The sequence below is a fragment of the Toxorhynchites rutilus genome, chromosome 2 (assembly GCF_029784135.1).
Source record: "Toxorhynchites rutilus septentrionalis strain SRP chromosome 2, ASM2978413v1, whole genome shotgun sequence".
NCBI classification, from domain to species: Eukaryota; Metazoa; Arthropoda; class Insecta; order Diptera; family Culicidae; genus Toxorhynchites; species Toxorhynchites rutilus.
This window is the reverse complement of record NC_073745.1, coordinates 195,819,616-195,842,079: the sequence shown is the minus strand read 5'-3', so window position 1 is coordinate 195,842,079 and position 22,464 is coordinate 195,819,616. Positions and strand designations below refer to the sequence as shown.

The 22,464-nt window shown below is 36.8% G+C and overlaps 1 protein-coding gene across 1 annotated transcript in view; it reads right to left on the bottom strand.

Annotated features, from left to right (window-relative positions):
- The window catches only part of LOC129770923 (uncharacterized), a 227,966-nt gene that overhangs the window by 93,605 nt on the left and 111,897 nt on the right, over window positions 1–22,464 (bottom strand). The gene's annotated exons all lie outside the window — the stretch shown is intronic.

Genomic DNA, 22,464 nt, shown 5'->3' with positions numbered 1-22,464 from the left:
GAGCCAAACTCCCAACTATATTTTAACTAGAGTATATTAACATGTTTCCTTAATTCTATGGTTAATGAAATAGGAAACCGATTACTCGCGGTCGACTCAAGTTTAGAAGGGAAATGTGTCACCCTTCTAAACTTGAGTGTTAGGAAAAGGATGGGATGTAAGGAGATTGTATCAATGTTCGCACTCAAACTCACATTCTCATTCACACTCACACTTCAAACTCAATTCTTAAAAACTATCCCTACATCTAATATGTATTACAATTCAACTTATTCTAATGGCAGGGAACCGATAGCTCGCAAAGGACGAAAAGGAGGGGAAAAGGGTGTAAGAACAATCACACTCGAAGATCGATAGTTTTAAGGAAACCATATACTTGGGACATGTGATCAAGATCTCTCACCGGCACATTGGGCTGCCTTCCTCTGTCCCGAAGAGAGTTTTCAAAATTCGATCTGGCAATAACATACCCCTCGCACGACCAAACAACGTTTATTTATTTTTTTTTATCTGTGTTATAGTGATTTTCAACTCATTTGGCTGGTTCGTCACTTGTACTTCCATTTTTGGAAGAATGTCGGGAGTGAGAATTGAACTCGTGACCTTCAGCGTGAGAGGAATGGATGTTACCACTACGTCAGATCGCCTCCGACCAAACAACGTGTTCGATGTCGTGTTAACCTTGGCCACAAACACAGATATTGCTATTCGCAAGATTAATACGAAAGAGTAGCGCATCTAACAAACAGTCATTGGACATGAGCCGAGAGAAGGTGCGAATTAAGTCCAGACTTTTGAGCCATGGTTTAATGCTAACCTTAGGGATAATCGAGTGAAATCACCGGCCCATTTCATCTCCGTTCCACTTGCGTTGCCAGTTAGTATTTCTACGTACTAAAGAATAAAATTCATTGAAGGTGATTTGACGCTGATAAGGGGCTGTCCACATACCACGTGGACAGAAAAAGCACGATTTTGGACTCCCCCCTCCCCCTCCGTGGACAAGCGTGGACATTTTCATACCCCTCCCCCAGTTGTCCACGTGGACAGTTTTTCCTTTTTTATTTGAGGAAATAGCTGAATTGCGCAAAAGTTAAATTTTAAGTTCATTTGAGTTTATGTTGTTTCAAATTTCACTAGCTGTACCATGCCACACTTTGCTGTGACACATTGAGGCTTTATTGCAAAACAAAACATATGTTTCATATGAGTTTAATTTTGAAATACTTGTAATACTTTGTTTTTTTCTATTATCTGCGAAGATATAAAGACTATCTGGTTTCCCAACACGGAAAAGGGAGGCGATCTGGCGTAGTGGTAACATCCATATCTCTCACGCAGAGATCAACGAGTTCAATTCTCACTCCCGACATTCTTCCAAAAATGGAACTAAAACCACCAGCCAAAGCCACCAACGGAACTAAACGAACCAGCCGAAATGTGTTGAATGTAAAATAATAAAATCATAACCATAATATTATACTGTTTATACTATACTTTTTATTAATTTATAGAACGGATGGTTTGTACTGCAGTTTTTTGCAAGACCCCTAGAATATGACTTTGGCATGTGTTATTGTTATAGAGATAATAGAGAAGAAAAAAAAACAACACGGAAACGCGTAATATATAGTTGAACAATCCGCATCCGAATATAAAACACATAATTCCAAAGATACATATTCAATATTAGAAAGTTAATTTACGTTCACAGCTTTATCTCAGAAGTGTGTTTCTTCTATCTGGAAATCTTAAAGCTTCCTGAGGTATTGGCAGTAGCAACAACAATCCTTGTAGTGGATTGTATATTGTATATGAGCCTCATCAGTGCCGAATTTTTCGAGTTTTTGAAGCGCGCCAAAACGAACAGAACATTTTATATGCATAGATTTTTTTTATCAATTGAAAGAATTTCAGGAAAGAAAAGATGAAGTAGGAAGCATGTACTGATATTTATATATCTTCACTTGACAAAGGATTGAGGAGTAACGGGTCGAAACTGTTTTTTCGGAACACCTGTAGCTTCGATATAATTGATTATATGAAAATAAAAAATACAGTTGTAGGCAAGACATTGCAACAAAAATAAAGTGTTTTTGGTTTGCTTTTGAAGTTTCTATTGATTTCTAAAATATATTCCCAATAACAATCTAATCAACCTGATTATTTCGCTTCCATTTGATCCATAGAAAGTTTCAGTAGGACTATTTACTACAGGGTGGGCCATTTAAAGTGGAAGGATTTGTTTTTGCAATAGCAAAGTAAAGAAGTGGAATTTTAATTTTTTTTTTGAAATTCATTTATTTTGGTCCAAGGAGATTTGTTCTAACTACTTTTTGATTATGATATCTCGTAAATGACCGCCTCTGGCCTTGACCGCAAAATGTGCCCTTTTTTCGGCATTTTTCATCACTTTGCCCAATGTTTCGGCCGATATGGCAGCAATTTCTTGTCGGATATTGTCTTTCAGCGCAGCCAGGGTCCTTGGTTTACCAGTGTATACCTTGGATTTTAAATATCCCCATAAAAAAAAGTCAGGAGGCGTCAAATCAGGTGATCCGGTGGCCAGTCATAATCGCTGTTTTTCGATGTAAATCTTCCGGGGAACATTTCGCGCAATAATTTGGTCGTGGCAGCCGCTGTATGGCATGTAGCGCCGTCCTGTTGGAACCAGTAATTGTCCAATTAATTTTCACGAACAAATGGCAATAAAAAATCGGTTATCATTGTCCGATAACGCTCCCCATTCACGGTTACCGTTGCTCCATTTTCGTTTTCAAAGAAGTACGGGCCGATGACTTTATCGGCATAAATGCCACACCACACAGTAACTTTTTGGTCGTAAAGAGGTTGCGTTTCGATGAATTGAGGGTTTTCAGTAGCATAAAACCGACAATTTTGTTTATTCACTCCTCCATTCAAGTTGAAATGCGCCTCATCAGACATTATGATTTTTTGCCAAAAGCCACAATTGAGAAGTTATTTTGAATGTACAGCTGAACAATTTCAGCGCGTTGTTTAGGTGTGTATTGTTCCATGGTTTTGGTTGTAGTGATTGGACATAAGCCGAGATATCACGCGAATGAAATCACGACCTACATTCAATCCCTTGAACCATGCACTCGTCGAGACCTTAGGGATAATCGTGTGTAACCAACGACCGAACTCATCTCCACTCCACATGCGCTGCCAACTTACGAGCGTGTACTGACGAGGAATGAGGAAAAATTCATTATAAGCAATAACGGTATGACATTTGTTAATCTGACATCTCTGTCAAAAGTTATGGGGTTGCCAGATGCTTCCACTTTAAATGGCCCACCCTGTACAAAGGTATTCTCTATGAAAAATTATGGTTTAATTTTGAATTAAGAATATTTCATGAAATAATGAACGCACAGCAAATCGATGGTCAAAACTGCCCACTGCAAACTTGACAATATTCTATACAAGGTCCAGTTGTTACTTTGACGAATGCATTATTTTATAACAGAGTTAAAGCGTTTCAAAAATCACTCAAAATTTTCGATGTGGCATTTTGCTCCTCTTTTTTTGTTGAGTGTAGTTCTTTGCCCCCTCCGGAATACGATTGGTCACAGGAAATGTCGGTTCATTTACACACTCGATTCACTTTTAGTTGTCAACACAATACGAAACCTTTACCGCAATAGTTCGGGGAATTTTCAGAGGGCTCTAATAGCATATTAAAAATATTTTCAATGCATATTTTCTTATTTTTCATCTGCTTATTGACCGTTCTTCATTAAGTGTCTAGATGGCTTCCAAAGAGCTCGTGGGGAAAACTTACATAAAAAAACTCACGACTCATTGATTTTTTACTAACCATGCCCAAAAGTTATTTGTATTGCTCTTTAGTTTTTCCCGTTTATGTTGTTTTGATTTTCCTCCACTTGAATCCTTATCAAAAAATCACTTATGAAATTCCAACAGTTTACTAGAGAGTAATTCGACGCCAAATAAATCAGCCACAGCCCCTCCTCACCTATTATTTTAAATTTGTTCATTTTTTTCAAAAAAAAAAATAACTCTTCCCGATTGAAATAAGTTTTCGAGAGATCAATCAACTTTCTATTAAAATTCAAAGAAATTTTCTTATACAGGTTGTTAGGTAGTCGAGCCGGAATATTCCAGGTGATAGAGGATCATGTTTGATGATAAAAATCTTCCACACTTATTGTAAGATATGTATGACCAGCAGCTTAGCAACACTGTTACCGACAAGCTACCAACCTCTAAGCACAGAATAAAGGTGAAAAAAGGCTTTCAGCCATTCAAGTATAAGATCGTAACGAGGAAACATCCATGTATTACCGTTATACAATAAATGTACAATTAAACTATAATTGAGTTGCTATTGCCTTCGTTTAGTCACAACACTACACTTATGGTCAAATCTCAACTACGGAAGAATTATTGAACATTTCTTTTTTTGCCTTAAACTGATTTTGATTCAAAAAGTACGCTGCTTAGCACGATTCAATTGCTTCCATTTGAGGGAAATTGCATAAAATTCTGTTGCGAAACATTTAAATTAGGGGAAGATAACAAGAAGGAAAACAGTGTGGCATCAAGGAAAGAATTGTAGAGTGGTTGGAGAGCTTCAATTTGGTTGATAAAAACAATCCAGTTTATCATGCATTTTTGGAAAATTAATAAAAACCCATAAAAGACACTACATTTTAAAGTTCTTCTTTACTTGTTAAGGTTTCTTAATTACATTAAATTGAATGTTTTCTAAATTAGAGTTAGTTCAAGACATGAAATTAGGCTCAAGAAAAGTTCTACAACGGTGTCCTACTTGAGAATTGACCATATGCGTAGAAGAATCTTTTTCATCAAATATGATCCTCTATCACCTCCTGAAATATTCCGAATCAGCTACCTAATTCCATGTATATTCTTATCAGAATACTGGCTCAATTGTTTTAAGTTTGACGACTAGTGGTGCATGGACAATCTCACGCGAATGTAAATATTGTTTCCTAGAAATTGACGAAATTAAAACACTTTGGAAGAATGATTTTACGCGCTATTCTGTATGAAAAACTATACAGACATTAGTATCCTATGACTAACTGTTCTTGAAATATAATAAAATGTATAGGAAATTATATTAGATAAAAAAAACCATTTACGCATTTCATAAAACATCAACAATTATGAAATCGTTTATTTTTATAGCATACTCCGTTACTATAAAAAAGTTCGATCATAGGAAATATCTTGGTCATTCACAGTTTACGTGAGATAAAATATATGGAACCGGATACACGACCAGACAACATGCTCGATGTCGTGGTAGCCATCGCCACAATCACAAAGATTGTTTGCTGCGAGCCCAATGCGATAGAGATGCGCGTTTAGGTTGTAGTGATTGGACATAAGCCGAGATATCACGCGAATGAAATCACGACCTACATTCAATCCCTTGAACCATGCACTCGTCGAGACCTTAGGGATAATCGTGTGTAACCAACGACCGAACTCATCTCCACTCCACATGCGATGCCAACTTACGAGCGTGTACTGACGAGGAATGTGGAAAAATTCATTATAAGCAATAACGGTAGATAAACAACTGATAAATATGGCGAGTTTTGAAATTCTTGAACATGTATTATTTAATTTGATTTTGAATGTATAGATGATTGTGTTTAAACAAAATAATCTTCCTGTCCACGTGGACTCAGTATATACCCCCTCCCCCCTCTCCGTGGACAAGCGTGGACATGTTATCACCCCCTACCCCCCCTAAAGTTGTCCACGTGGTATGTGGACAGCCCCTAAATGTCGTCTTCAATTGCACCTACCTTTGCTAATGAGTCAGACCTCTTATTACCCGAAATTGAGCAATGTGAAGGGACCCAGACAAAGGTAATGACATAACAGCGTCTGTATAAAGCACTCAAAATTTCTCTTATTCTCTCAAGAAAGTACGGCGGGTGCTTTTCTGGCCTCACTGAACGGATAACTTCGACAGAGGTAAGACTATCCGTTACAATGCAATAGTGTTCAACAGGTCGTGAAACTTCAGGAAAATAACCAATATGAAAGTTAGTATGTAGGTTTCTAAAATATGCCAAAACTCATATTTAATACACTTTTTTCAATTTTATGACGTAACAGCGCTTGTGAATTCTATTTTTCACGCAGAGCTTGTTGTTACGTCACAAAATGCATCCCGAAAGTCACGTCACGTCACAAAAGAATTTGACTGGCGACATGCAAATTCAACTATAAAATAATCTCCAAATGATGATTCTTGTAGGAAATTCTCTCAATTTTACTTTGATATTGTTTACTTCCGTGGAAATCGTGTGACTTACACATGAAAAGGTGAAAAGGTGAGTCTAAACGTTGTCGCGTATGCTGGAATGGGTCGACTGGATTTTCAAGGATCACAGTTAGGAAAAAGCCAGAAACATCACGTCTCCTGAAAACAACAATCAACGATGGACGCGCCAGCGACGAACGGCTTCAGCTGAACAGACAATTTAGGGTAGCAAAAGGAACATGGCGCGCCAGCTTTTCTCGTTCGCCCGTTGCAATCAGGTAGTCCCATATTATAGATAAAGTGTTTATCTTCAGAAAACAAACTTGTTCCGAATTGAATCCTTCTTGGCGTAGCTATGAATTGCGTCCCTCTGTTTAATAATGACGGCCTTGGTAACAGTCATCAAGAGTTTAGGGGTCAGAATTTCAAATAATGGATCGCCAATTCCATCTAACAGTTTGTGACTGTAAGCTGTTAAAAGATAATGTTGGGACTTGACCTCAGCTTCGTGTTAATTTTTTTGATTTTAATTGTAAAGTTTGTTATGCCCAAGAAAAGGCAATAATCAGAAGGAAGCCTAAATTATGAATGGATCAATATGAGGACAGTAAACTCAAGCAATGAGAAATGCAACATCTACTTTAAAATTCGAGTTTTTTCATTCAAAAATAGTGATTTCCAAAACTGAACAAACCATGATCATTTTTTTCGGACAAACCAGGCCATGTTTCATCGATCGGAAAATGTAGTAATCGGACGGAGCAATGCCTGGAGCATACGGCGGGTGGGATAGGACCTCCCATTTCAGCGTTTCTAAGTATGTTTAGACCGGTTTCGCAACATGCGACCGAGTATTGTTGGTCCGGCATATAACTTCATCGTGTATTTGCTCGTATTGTGGCCGTTTTTCCTTCAGTGCACGGCCCAAACGCATCAATTGTCGTCCGTAGAGGTCCCCCGTAATGGTTTCATTCGGTTTTAGCAGCTCATAGTACACCACACCCAGCTGGTCCCACCAAATAGACAGCATAACCTTCTGGCCGTAAATATTCCGAACAGCCGTCGATGTTGATGCATTGCCGGGGTATCCATACGTTGCCCGACGTTTGGGATTGTCGTAATAAACCCACTTTTCATCGCCATGCTTGTTTTTTACGGAATTTGCTAACACAAACATTTTGTCATTGGTTTCGACTGTCACTTTTTTTCAAATGACTAATATTATAAATTATAGGCTCTATCGATACCTGTAAATGATGTCAAAATGAAGCCTATACCTCAAAAAATGTCTTTGTTTCCATTATTCAATTATTTATAACATAAAAGTTTGATAAATTTACTGTTTAAAATGAAGTGCTCGGAATTTGAGACTCTTCGGAATATAAGACAAACGGTATTTTTTATTAAAACGTAACGGTTGTTCTTCAAAAAAAGTCAGTGAATGTTGGCAAAGGGGCCGTGCTCAGCCGTACGGCGCAACTTGGTGGAGATACTCTCACAAAAGCGCTGGACGGCACTGACATTCATCTTCCGGATGCAAGTGGCCCGCCAATTATTCTTGTACACCAGGGCACTGAGGGAGCCGCAAAAATCCTCGAGCGGACGGCACTGGGACAAGTGGGTCAGGTTCCGTTCCTTGGGTACGTACGGTACGGTTGTGCCCTCCCAGCTCCCCGGACCATAATCCCCTGGACTTTTATGTATGGTCGTAAATGATAAGAAAGCAGAGCGAACATAGAGTGAGAACTATGGACCAATTTCAAAAGCTCATTTCCAAGATCTGGGACGAGGTGCCGATAGACCAGGTGCGGTACCGCGTGCGATTCTTTTGAGAAACGTCTCAAGCTCATCATACAGCACAAAGGAAGGTGCTCCCAGCTAATATGTCGTAAAGGCTCTCAATAAACATTGCCTAAATCAAAATTAACGCAGAAAACAATATCTTGTATTTTCTTTTCTTAACACATTTTCAAAGTGTATTCGAAGTTATTTAACACTCTGTATAAAATTAATAATATATAGAATTTCACCTGAAATTGCGATCAAATTGACCTGGTTTTTCAAATTTATTCAGATTTAGAATTAATTACAGTAGCACCCCGATTATCCGCGCGCGGATGGTCCGCGGTGTGTAAGTGGTAGGCGCTTGCTCTTTTTTTTTTTTGGTCATGGCTCTCACATTATCTGACCGCTGGTGTCCACGATTTCACAGAAGAATAGTTTAATGATTTTTATACTGATAAAACATAGTTTTCATGCTGAAATATCTTTCTTCGCGTTTGCACCTTTTTCAGGCCTTCATGGAATTATCCGCGATTTTCGATATACGCGAAGCCCTTGCCAGACTATTTCGCGGATAATCAGGGTTCCACTGTATTGATAAATTTAGAAAACATCTTCTGATTCCAGTCTTCGCGATGCAGCTAAATAAGTTATCAAAAGTAACGTAGAGGAATTGAACGAAGAGTATGGCGAAAAGCAATTCGCTGGCTGGTTGCACTGGTGAATATGTTCGCATTACGAGTAAATACCCACTTTATTGACATCCGCCACGTTCACGAGTTTGTTCATTTCACCATACCCTCGATATATCGTAAATAAGAATGAACTCAAAATCTCATTCATCGCGATTCACATTCATGAGAGGTTGTTCGCATAGTTCGATTCACGAAGAAAGCAAGCAGTAAAATATGGGATGCGATATATCGCGGAGTATGTTGTGAATAACTCAATCTGCAATTATCCCCACTAAATGAATCCGTTTCACTTGGATTGATCATGTTTCCGAAGATATTTGACAAAACCAGACCGTATCTTTTCTACCAAGTTTTTTTACCAGGCATATACCGAATTATTTCAGAGCATTCTCATACTACATGGCATACTATGGAATTATGTCAAATGAACTGATTTGAGTAACGACACCCCTCATTAAAGGGGTATTCTAGTGTAGAGGCTCGAATTTCGAGCTCTTTTGGGGTATTGGGGTACAAATTGAAAATCGAGCACACCGTGAAAATTGTCCAATTTTCGCGTCAATCGATTTCGGCACTCCATAACAATTTTTTATATTGAAGAAAATAATATATGCCATGAAACTAACTATCGAACAATTGAAACATATCAACCCCTCTCCTAACGGAATTACCCATTTCTGATTGGTCTAAATTGACGATACATGCGGCCGGTCCCTAACAGAGACATCAAAACCAAGCAGCCTGGGGGAAACCGTCATTGCATATACATGAAAGTAGGGAGTACTTTTGTTCCTACCGAAATGTGTTCCCTAACAGAGACATCAAAACCAAACTGTCTGGGGAAAATCGGTATTGCAAACACATGAAGTAAGGGGGAACTTTTGTTCCTACCGAAATGTGTTCCCTAACAGAGACATTTAAATCAAGCTGCCTGGGGGAAATCGACATTGTAAATAAATGCAAGTCGGGGGCATTTTTATATTGCAAGTAAGGTGAGTGATACGATTAATTCTAGCTAATAAAATTTAAATTTGGAATTTTCATGCTAGTTGCTTCGTGAAATTTCATATCAATGACCGATCATGCATTGTGAAAAATTTAGCACAAGTTTAGGTGTAAAATTGTATATGGTAACAGTTGTGTTAAAAATGACTTGATATATGAAACGATTTATTTCAATTTTTCATACATAAAAACCAAGATGTGTTCCCGCTTGAGAACGGGTCGTTTGGTTTAAGCTGTCTGTTATTTTGTGTTCATTTTCACCCAAGGAAAGTTTATACGAAGAGAAAAATTAGAAAAGTGAAGAAATATTAGAAGTTTGATTTCCCATATGCTCTATATATAGCATTAGGTATTGTTAGTCCAATTAAAATTCGGATTGGGCTGAATATACACCTAGACAGTATAAATTATAAAAGAAAATTACCTTTTTCATTTTAAATATGTTTTCTCTATATTAAAGTACCATTTTTATACAAATGAGAAAAATTGATATTTGTGTTCGGTATTGGTAATTATCTTATATTACATTGGTGAGTTTTTTTCCTTTATTTCATCCATACATAACACAGGAGGCATCTCGGATCATAGGATCATAGAGGGCGGTTTTTTCAATCTCGTGCCACTTCGGTATCTTTTATTTGATTCGCACCGTCCAGCGACTGTTTACCATCTTTCTGTCATCATCACTCGGTAAACACTGGTGGAGTGAACAAACAATACCCAACAACCAAACAAAACGGCCCTTTTCATGGTCACCAAATCATTATCAAAGAGTTTGACAATGTAATTCTTCAAACATATCCAAAATCAACACATAGCCTAACGTAATGCTACGTCAATTATGCGGTCGTGTCTCGGACACAACCCTCCTGTGACTTTTTTATGTTTTAACAGTACAACAAGAAATAAACGGTAAAAATATTCAAAATTGAAATAGTCACAAGCTGGTGAAGTGATTCCAACCCTTCTGGTTCTCTGAAACGAAAAAGATCGAACAAATCAATAAAGATGCCGCTTTCGTATGAGCCTCGGATAAGTGAAAAATCACTGAAATGACTTGGTAAACGATGGAATTTACGAAAAGTCCTTTCTGGGGTATATTCGCGAATGTCGAAACTTCAGGCATATGAAGGAAAAAATCGTGTTTTTTTTCAAATTTCTATACTACAACACATACTCCCTTAAATGGAGAGTGATGGTTCAGTTTTCATGAAGTGCCGTTCTCGATTTTCGGCAACGCTCCAACCATGTCAGGAGGAGTTCAGGTTTTGTAGAGAAAGCAAAACCAAAAAGCTGTTTTCAAGGGTTTGTAAACCACTCTTCGAATTTATGAGGATAACATGCTGGTTATTTTGCTTGTTGCAGAAAAGAGCATTGATCGTTTTCATTGAGAATTACAATAGCGGTCAAAATCGCCAAAGAAATAGCCGTAATTCAAGCAAGATACACGTTAGCAGTATCTGTCAGCGAATTGAAAACGTTGATTCCCAAATTTGCAAAATTTTACGACAAAGTTTCGGAAAGCGAGTAGTTACTAGAGATTTCAAGATTCCGTGGACATCAAAAGGCCGCTGGAATTAACCTAGACGATGACAATCATTAGTGTACATTGGAAGTGGTACAGTTCATCATGAAATGGAATTTATAAGAAACGCTTCCAAATCTTACAGCGAGTTTGAAGCTGTTACTAACGATTTGCGTTTTTATAGCACCTAGTGGAAGAGGCTTTTCAAAGTTGAAATTAATTAATTATCATTATTTGCGGTCAACGATGGGACCGGCATTATTAAATGGCTTGGCTTTGTTGTGAATCGAAAGTAAATTGACTAACTCTTTTGACTTTTACGATATGTTCAGACAATTTGCTGCTGTAAAGTTGAGACATGCAATGATTTTACGATTTGTTATTCGTGATTTTTTTCTGTTTAGTTTTTCATCGCACTGTTTTGACAGTTCACAAGTCATTCGTGTCTTGTGTCAAAACTAAAATTGCAAGTGTTCATTAACATTTCATTATTAGACTTACAAATAATTAAATTTTGTTATCAAAATAAATGCTCTGTTAAAAATGCTTCAGCGAGGAATCATATTTTTGGTTGAACGGATATGTTGGTAAACAAAATTGTCGCCAATGCCAATGCATCTCGAAAAATGATTTCCAATTTTTGTTAATTAAAAACCGAACGCTTAAAAAATCACCCGTTTTATTAATTATAATGAACCTCAAATTTAGATTTCTTGGATCAGTAAATTTTATTTTTCATGGGATTCCTCAAGACATGGCCTGGGGCCGTTGGTTTTCCTCCTGTACTTCAACGACGTTAATTTTAAGCTGAATCTTCCCCGTTCATCATTCGCCGACGATGCGAAAATTTACTTCCTCATCAATTCGACTGCCGCTGCCTGCCTACTTCAACAACAGTAGGACAGCTTTGTCGAATGGTGTAGTGCTAATCGCATGAAAGTGAACCCAAGTAAATGTGTCATTATTACTAATTCGAGAAAAAAGGAGCCGATCTTGTTCGACTACAAACTCTTGGGTACTTCCATCGAGGGAACTAACTGTATCAAAGATCTAGGTGTGTTTCTAGACAGCAAACTATCGTTCCAGCAGCACATGACGTATATTGTTAGCAAAGCTTCTAGAAGCCTTGGCTTTTTGATCCGAATCGGTAGAGATTTCAATAATATCTATTGCTTGAAGTCTTTATACTGCTCGCTGGTGCGTTCGACTCTTGAGTACGGTTGTCAAGTTTGGATCCCATACTACATAAATGGTGTCGACAGAATTGCAGCTGTACAGCGCAGGTTTGTGCGCTTTTCTCTTCGTCGTATGGGATCCGTTCCGGCTACCCAGCTATGAAAGTAGATGCCGCATAATCAATTTAGTCACCTTAGCTGTTCGCCGCAATGTCGCCAATCTGATGTTCTGACGGCGAGAACTGAGTGTCCCGCATTGCTTAGCTCATTCCACCTGCAAGTGCCTCCAAGAAGTCTACGGAACCAAAATTTCCTGCGTATACCGGTCCGGCGTACCGGGGAGGTTATTAGCGTTATTTTAGGATCATTTTCACAAATTTAAGTATCACTAGGGCCTAGATCCAGCCTGTTGATTATTATTGTTGAATAAAAAATAAAAATAAAAATAAGTTAATGTCATTGGATATCGTATTCAAACCAGTGCCACAAATTATCAAAATCTGTTCACGAATGAAGACATTAGCTTTTTCCCAGTGTCGGATGAATTCTCTTCTGTTGAAACTCAACACAATAACTGTCAGAATGAGTATAACACAAGAGTCGAGACGCGTGAGCTTTGTCAAGTATATTGATCGAATAGAGCATGAACGAATTTCGGAAAGCCTTCCATTACTGTCAATAATTTCAGGTGATTATCACGAACGTTAAGTTGATCTTCACCACTTGCAGTGAACTTCTATTGAAAACGTGTTTGATTTCCATATTTAGAAACAAAGAAATCCGGAGAAGGCAACATTAGCTTTCGTTGAGAATTGAACTCGCGATCTTTAACGTGAAGGGTACGATCCGTTCCCGTTTCCGTTTTCGCTTTATATGATCTTTTACTATCGCCATTTCGCTCTGACACGATCTTAGTTTCTAACACTTTCTTCATCTAACTCCACTTCACTAACTCCATTTTCGGTCCCTTAGGGCGGCTTTCAATGAACCGGAAGCCACTATCTCTTTCTCCAAAATAGCATCGGAATACGATACTCGACTTCCGCTGTTTAAGCCCTTCCATCCATTACCCATATCGTAGGGGTTTTATATGATTGCTAGTCATTCATAGCCAGTATCATTAAACCGGAAATCAAAACAAGATTATGTTCGTTTTTCGCTCGTCTGTTATTATCACCCATTGCCCATATAATTGGGGTGTATGCCATTTCTGGCCAATCGGTAGTAGATTCATAAAATATAGCTAGAGTTATACCATATTCCATTGCCGAAGTCGCCAAAAACAAGAATTTTTTATAATAAATGGCTATCCTTTACCATTAATCGATTTCACTCTCAATTAATTGACGCTGAATTTTACGCTTTGATTTTCACTAACACGCAATGATATTCAATTTCGACGTTACGAATATCATGGCGAAAATAAATATGCAAATGAGAAATGAACTTTATGGGAAGCTGATGTTGATGTTCATTGCACTGGTGTTCATTGATAGTGATGTTCCATATTTATCGACTCTCGCTTGAGCAGTAGGTTGTCAATACAAGGCAGCCTGAAATTCGCCGTAATTGAATGCCGTGAACGTGAATATTTTCGGCACTGATTCAAACAAATTCATGGCGTAACGTTTGATGTAAAGAAGAAAGTAAGTTGAAGTCTTACCGAAAAGACGATTGAAGTCGTAAATTTACTATACGATGTTGAAAAACTGTTTTCCAGAACACGCTTATACATCCTAATCGAAAATCTTACCGGTAATTTTGAAAAAGGCTACGAAAAAAAAAGAAAAATCAAAGTGATGTTTGTTTACATGGTGATGACATCATCAGGGATGTGTCATTTTCGGAAATACATCAAAAATATAGTTTTGTGATTCAGTGTAATGGAAGGGAGGCGTTAACGTGATACGCCCTCCTTTTTGGGTTATGCCCTCCTTATCAACAGGTAGTTCCCATACTGACAATAACATATTTTGTTTTTCAAAACAAACTTCGTCCGAACTGAATGCTACTGAATTTACGAACTGAATTTATAAATAATCCATTGGAATTGACATGTCATATCATAATTCAGGTTTTACTTGCTCATATCGGTTTAGTATCGATCATCCCTTAAAACGACCACGGAGTGATCCTTAAAAATTGCTCTGGAGACATCACTTGGAAAAAGAATGATCGGGATACGGGATACGGGATTTGTGTTAAACTCGTATTATCGCGATTCGATAGATAAACAATACTAACACATTCTTCGGGACAGATATGATGAAAATGTCAATGTCTCCATTATTTCTAATCGGATCTTGGCTACTCGACCAGCCTTAAACTCGAACTTAACACTAGGCTCTGGAAATAACAAAACAATTCAGAGATTCGTAGATTTCTTCTTCTTCTCAAATGGCACTAATGTTCCTAGAGGAACTTCGCTGTCTCAACGTAGTATTACTTGCGTCATTTTCATTAGAACTTAGTTGAGATTCCTGAATGCATTCCGAATGGGAAGCTTTAGAATACGCGTGACCACAGTGCAAGGCGGAGGAAATTTATTTGACGAAACATTCCACCGACCAGAACAGGAATCGAACCCCCGACAAGTCAGATTTGACGCTAACCACTCGACCACGGGCGCACAAAGATTGCTAAATTTGTGGACAGAAAAAATATAAACAATGGCAAGATGCAGATTTTGACATATCCCATGAAAATCCGAAACATCTCCGGTGTCCGCAGGCACCCCAAACTCAAAAGCAGGCTACCAAAACTTGATAAATAAATTCATCTAACTGAATATACTGTTGAGCGATTTATGACATTGACAAATTTTTGCTAAGCTCATTCATTCTGAACATCGTCTGTAGAGTAGATATATTAGTTTTTTCTCTTAAATTGCAATCTGTCACATCTGAATGAGCATATTTTTCGAAAGGTTACGAATATTCAAATTATGACTAACCCGATTGTTTGTCTATTCCATGAGAATTTCATTCTGTGTATTATCACGTATAACTGAATGCTAAAAAATATCGAAAAAAATTAGATAGGGTAAATGATCTTGGTTTGTCCGATTTGGGGTGTTTTTACGGAACTAGTAAATACAAATCGAATTTTCTTCATGAAAATCACATATAATCGATACGAGTTTGGGTTTGTTGAAAAGCCCCAAGTCTCTAGTTGCTAATATTACCATAAGGCGTTGAAATTATTCAAATTTATACGTTTTTTAACGATTTTCCTCAAAGAGGAATTATGATCATGGTTTGACCACCTCTGATCATGGTTTGTCCGGCTTTAGAAATCACAATTTTTGAATGAAAACATTCGAATTCTCAAGTAGATGTTGCATTTATCATTGCTTGAGTTTACTGTAATCATATTGATCCATTCATAATTTAGGCTTTCTTCAGAATATTGCCCTTTCTTGGGCATTTTAAAAATATTCACCTCAAGACACGCAACATAGAGAAACTTTATTTCTGCTATACGCGATGCATACGATAAACAAACTGCAGCGCGCCAAGCGGTTGCCATAGAAATCATGTGGACAAAACATGATTATTGAATTGGACAACTCATGATCAGAATTGAGTTCATTAAAATGCGTTAATTTAATGGTTTAGCTATGTAAATCAGATACAAATGGTTTGCAAGAATGATGTTTACAATATTTGTAAGTGTTATAATCCGGAAAAGGTCTGATTACGTGCGAAATAATCATCTGCTGAACGATTAAAAGTTAGCTCGAATGAGGGGCGCATTGACACCAATGGATGTTGTATTTTATAATCCTTTAAAACATTCCGTAAAAATATACTATAAAACTACTGTAAATCATGAAAAAGACAGTTTTATCTATATGTTTTGAAACATTCCAATACCTGATTTGACGAAGATGTGCTGAATTAGAGCATTCAAAAAAGTGGACAAACCATGATCATATTTGCGACTGGACAAGCCAAAATCATTTACCTTATATAGAAAGCCATCATCCAAACATGAAAATACTTCCCGACAAAACAAGCGTATAAACATTGTAATCTAAAATGTTCCATTTCCTGTAGCAATTATACATTGATTTGTATCTAATGGGGCATTTGAAAAGTGTACGCGAATATTTGTTAAGTTATAGTTATATGTTAAGGCAATATGATTATGAACTAGATAAATTTTCACGTCAATTGAAACCATTCGCATCCGAATTAGACTATTTTTCTGAGACTATTAGTACAATGACAAAATTTTACCTATCCACACTTTTCGTTTATCCACTGGCGAATTGCATGCCAACTCGTCTTAGGAGTTGGCAGCACCATCTCATATAGTATTGAAACGTTGTGGGTGTAAAGACATGGGTCATTTAAGCAACTTTGCATACTTGAAATATTCGAAAAACAATTAGACTACTTTTTGGATGAAGCCAAATTTGTTTTCTTAATTTTTTACAAAAATTTATGACTTAAAAACTATGATACCTACAAAATTCATGTCAAAGAATGAAATGTAGGAAATTGTTTAAATTTTTACGAAAAAATACCAACAAATTTAAAAAAAAAATTTCGCTGACAAAAGAGTTGTTTTAAAATTTAATATTCATTTTTCTTAAAAAAGTATTTTTTAAAATTCCCAAATATATCTCCTCCGAAACGGCTCGACCGATTTTGATGAAATTATACTCAAAATACTTGGTAGGTATGAGAATAGGTTGTAAACTATATATGATACCGGTAGAATACCGGTAACTATACATTTTATACCGAATAGGGTGGTTCTATGCAGAAAAAAAGATCTGGATATTTTTTTCAAAAATTTGACTTCATACCATACATATAACCTTAAATTTTGACCCCAAATCCCTATTTTTAATTGCGATTTTATTATTTTTGTGTCAAAAATATTCTAATAATTTAACCGTTGTTCGTTTTTTCAACAGAACGAATTTATTTAAGTTGTTCAATGACTGATGGCGTAACGCCCGCTTCATTGAACATCCATCTACAAATACACAAGTAACATCAATTCATCTAAAGCAGGGAGCATCTCCGACGAGCTGGAAGCCTTTTTGAATGAGCACAATGAATTATCGAAATTCTTCAAATCACATTTGCTCGGATTACAAAATGACAATCACGCTATTGCCATGAACCCTGATAAATTAGCGGTGCGAGGAATAATACATTCACTTGCGAGACACTATCATGAGCAACGCCGACACAGCTTTAGTTATAGCCAGGCCAAAGCGCAATGCATTGTCATGACATTGCGCATGTGTTCAAACACAAAATGAAGTTCGATCGTATTCGTCCCCACATATTATTGGTTGTATTCTGTTGAATGGAAAAAGCGCAATTTTGCATTCTGTTCAAGCTCAAGTCCAATCGAGTTGAGCAAATATGACAACCTTGCCACGCAATTCGACGTAAACAACATTGGTCTCCATGTTCCATTTCTATGAAGCAAAAATAGTAATGGTTGGTGTGGAATAAACACGCAAAATTTAGCATTCAAACACATTCAAAACAAATTTAGCATCCAAACGAAATCGAATAATAATTTTCATTCAAATTTCAACAATTTAGAATTATTTCCGGAATTATGCTGATCGGCATGCTGATAGAGAGTGAATTGAACCACAAATACGGATGACTTATTTTGACCATTGTTTCGCGACAAGGCGAACGAATTTAAGAGTGTAAAAGTCGATTTCGATCGAATTGTAAAATCCGATCACTCATATGCATATATGAATATTGAGTTCTACAAATCGGTGAAGAGTAATAAAAACAGCCATGAATAAAGGAAGCAATATGGCTGTGTTTCAAACTTAGATTACCGATGTGAATACTCCTCGACTGAATGACAACGATAAAATAACGCGATTCCAAACAGGCCGATTAATCAGCTCCATTGAAGTTAGCTGGCGTATCGCTGTTTTCCAATTTATGAACGAGACCAAGCTGTTATAAACTAAGCCATGTTGAAAATCACATGCACGTATTTTCTAACAAGGAGACATCAATAAATATTGATTTTCTATATTTCATTTTTTCTACTCTACGACAAACTTATATTACTTTTTTCAGTTGACGTTTAACTTTTAAGAGATCAAACATGTCAGTAACGTTAATGAAATACACCAAGAAACATCATATACCCTTTCGTTCATCATTTAATTCGTTTTTTTTTATCGGTCACATTTGATTTATTTTAAAGATCGTTAAAATATTCAAACACACTTACAATTAGTGTGTTTTATTCAACACATATATATATATATATATATATATATATATATATATATATATATATATATATATATATATATATATATATATATAAGACATCAACTTTCTATCTTTTATAGTTTTTGGAATATATGTCATTTTTATATGGAGACTCCTGAAAAAAATAATGTTTTGCTCGTTACGTTTTTGTGTGTAAATTCTCACATTTGACATGTTCTTGGCATGTTTCTAAATAGAGAAAAGTTAGCAGAGCATTTAAAATGCGATAATCTATATATATAAAAATGGAGTGATGTCTGTCTGTCTGTCTGATTCTTATAGACTCGGAACCTACTGAACCGATCGACATGAAAATTGGTATGTAGGGGTTTTGGGGCCGGGGAAGGTTTTCGTGATATTTTGAGACCCCTCCCCCCTCTCTAAGGGGGGGCTGCCATACAAATGAAACACAAATTTCTGCATTACTCGGAAATTAATCAATCAAACGAAACCAAAGTTGGCATGTGAAAGTTTTAGGGTGCAATAAATGTTTCTATGATGGTTAGACAGTCCTTCCCCCACTCAAAGGGGGGGCTGCCATACAAATGAAACACAAATTTCTGCATTACTCGAGAATTAATCAAGCAAATGAAACCAAATTTGGCATGTGGAGGTTTTAGGATGCAATAAATGTTTCTATGGTGTTAAGATACTCCTTCCCCCTCTCTTAGAGGGGGCTGCCGTACAAATGAAACACAAATTTTTGCATTACCCGAGAATTAATCAAGCAAATTAAACCAAATTAGGCATATGGAAACTTTAGGGTGCAATGAATGTTTCTATGGTGGTTAGATACCCCTCCCCCCTCTCTTAGGGGTGGCTGCCATACAAATAAAACACAAATTTCTGCATTACTCGAGAATTAATCAAGTAAATGGGCGGGACGAAGTTTGCCGGGTTAGCTAGTTTATACATAAAAATGTAACGAATTGAACATTAATAGCATTTTTCAAAGAAAAACATGAACTAGTTGTTGTTCGATAAACTTTTTCCATGTAAAGGGTGTGTCACATCAAATTGCATCACGGAAAAAACGCTGTAGAAATTTAATTTTTAGGAATTATATCTTCAGTTTTCGCTTATAATCAGATAAGAGTGTATGGATCACGTTGGCCATGCTTCACTGTCAATTTTTCGTAAATTTGGAAAAATGTCGTCGAACGAAAAAGAGCGTCGTGAATTAATCCTGCGCACTCATTTCGAGAATCCGGAGTTGTCACATCGGGACATCGGTAAGATGCTGGGAATCGTCCAATCCACGGTCAGCAGAGTACTAAAACGATACTTCGAGAACCTAACCATCGACCGGAAGGTGAAGAACGGCAAAAATGGATGCTCCGTCAGTGAAAAAGATCACAAACGCGTAGTTAAGCAGTTTAGACGTGATCCGAGAAGTTCGGTCCGGGATGTCGCCAATAATCTGAATTTGTCAAGTTCATTCGTCCAGCGGACCAAGCAGCGAGAGGGCCTGCGTACATACAAGGTTCAGAAGGCTCCTAACCGCGACGAAAGGCAAAACATGGTGGGGAAGACGCGAGCCCGGAAGCTGTACACCGAAATGCTGACGAAGCCGCATTGCCTGGTAATGGACGACGAAACCTAATTCAAAGCGGACTTTCGTCAGCTGCCGGGCCTGTTGTTCTTCTCCGCAGAGGACAAATTCAGCGTTCCGGAGGAGATTCGCAAGCAGAAACTATCCAAGTTTGCCAAAAAGTACATGGTGTGGCAAGCGATCTGCTCTTGCGGAAAGCGGAGCGCCCCCTTCGTGATGACCAGCACGGTAAACGGGCAGGTTTACCTTAAGGAGTGCCTACAGAAGGGCTTACTACCACTATTGAAGAAGCACGAGGGCCCGACCATCTTCTGGCCGGATCTCGCTTCGTGCCACTATTCAAAGGACGTGTTGGAGTGGTACGAAGTCAACGGGGTCACATTCGTGCCAAAGGAAATGAACCCGCCCAACGCGCCGGAGCTTCGCCCAATAGAGAAATATTGGGCGATTATGAAGCAGGCCCTCCGGAACAACCCAAAAGTTGTCAAATCGGAGGCGGACTTCAAGAGAAAATGGATTTCTGTTCAAAAAAAACTACAACCTGACATTGTACAGAACCTTATGGACGGGGTAAAGAGGAAGGTGCGAGCATACGGGCTTGGGCTCGAAGTATGAATAAAAAGAAAATGCCAAAAGTTGTTTAATAGTTTTTATTTTACTGTCTAAAATTTTCAAAAGGATCGGTCTACTGGGCGAATTTCTACAGCGTTTTTTCCGTGATGCAATTTGATGTGACACACCCTTTAAATGTGCCTATCGTCCGATGTATGAAAAATATGTTGGAAATTTTAAAGGCTATTTATATCTATTTTCTTCAGAATTTTAAAAGCATACGTTTTCGAGAAAAATGGATTTTAATTTTCAAAATATTTTTTTTCAATGAAATTTTTTTCCAAAAAATTCTTTGATAATTTTAAATGAAAACCAAAATAATTTTCTACATTCCATCCTTTGACTAAAATTTTGTAGGTCTGATAGATTTTTTGTAGGTTTTTTCTTAATTTAAAGTTTTATCAACTTTTTTTCGAAAAATCTTAATTTAAAAATAATAAAATCTACAAAAAGTTGGCCAGAGAATAATATGTAGGAAATTACTTAGGTTTTCATTATTAAATTATAATTATAAATTTTTGGAAAAAAAATTCATTGAAAATTAAAATTAATTTTTCTCGAAAACATGTGTCTTTAAAAATCTGAAAAAATATATATAAATAGCCCTTTAAATTTACAACAAGTCACCTATACATCGGAAGATGGGCACATTTACATGGAAAAAGTTTTTCGAACAACAACTTTTTCATTTTTTGTTTGAAAAAATATTACTCACGTTTAATTCGTAACATTTTTATGTATGAATTATCGCAATTTACATGCTCTACTAACTTTTCTCTATTTAGAAACATGTGAAGAACATGTCAAACGTGAGAATTTACACATGAAAAAGACAACAAACTTAGGATTACTTGTATTTTTTTTCAAAGAAAATATAAAAAAATTGTTGTTTGAAAAACTTTTTCCCTGTAAAAGTGCCTATCTTCCGATATATGGACGACTTGTTGGGAATTGTAAGGGCTATTGATATATATATATATAAATATATATATATATATATATATATATATATATATAGCCAAAAAAAATTTAAAAAAAAAACGTTTTTGAGAAAAATTAATTTTAATTTTTAAAGAAACTTAAAAAATATAAAATAACATTTTGTCAGCGAAATTTTTTTCCAAAAAATTTTAAGTGTTTTTTGTAAAAATTTAAACACTTTCCTACATTTCATCCTTTGACATGAATTTTGTAGGTATCATAGTTTCATAGTATCAAAAAATTAAGAAAAAAATTGGCATTTTCCAAAAAGCAGTCTAATTGTTTTTCGAATATTTCAAGTAGGCAAAGTTGCTTGAATGACCCATGTCTTTACACCCACAACGTTCCACTGCTATCTGAGATGGTGCTGCCAACGGCCAATCGAGTTGGCATGAAATTCGTCCCCTATAAGTTTCATTCAGTAAATAATTACGCGTGGCATAATAGAATCCTGAACGGATTGTAGATCATTATCAACATTTGAAGACAATGTACATGTGTATTAACTTTGTGATCGTAAATATTCCACTTTTTGCAACAACCAAACAGTACATCTATTTTCTT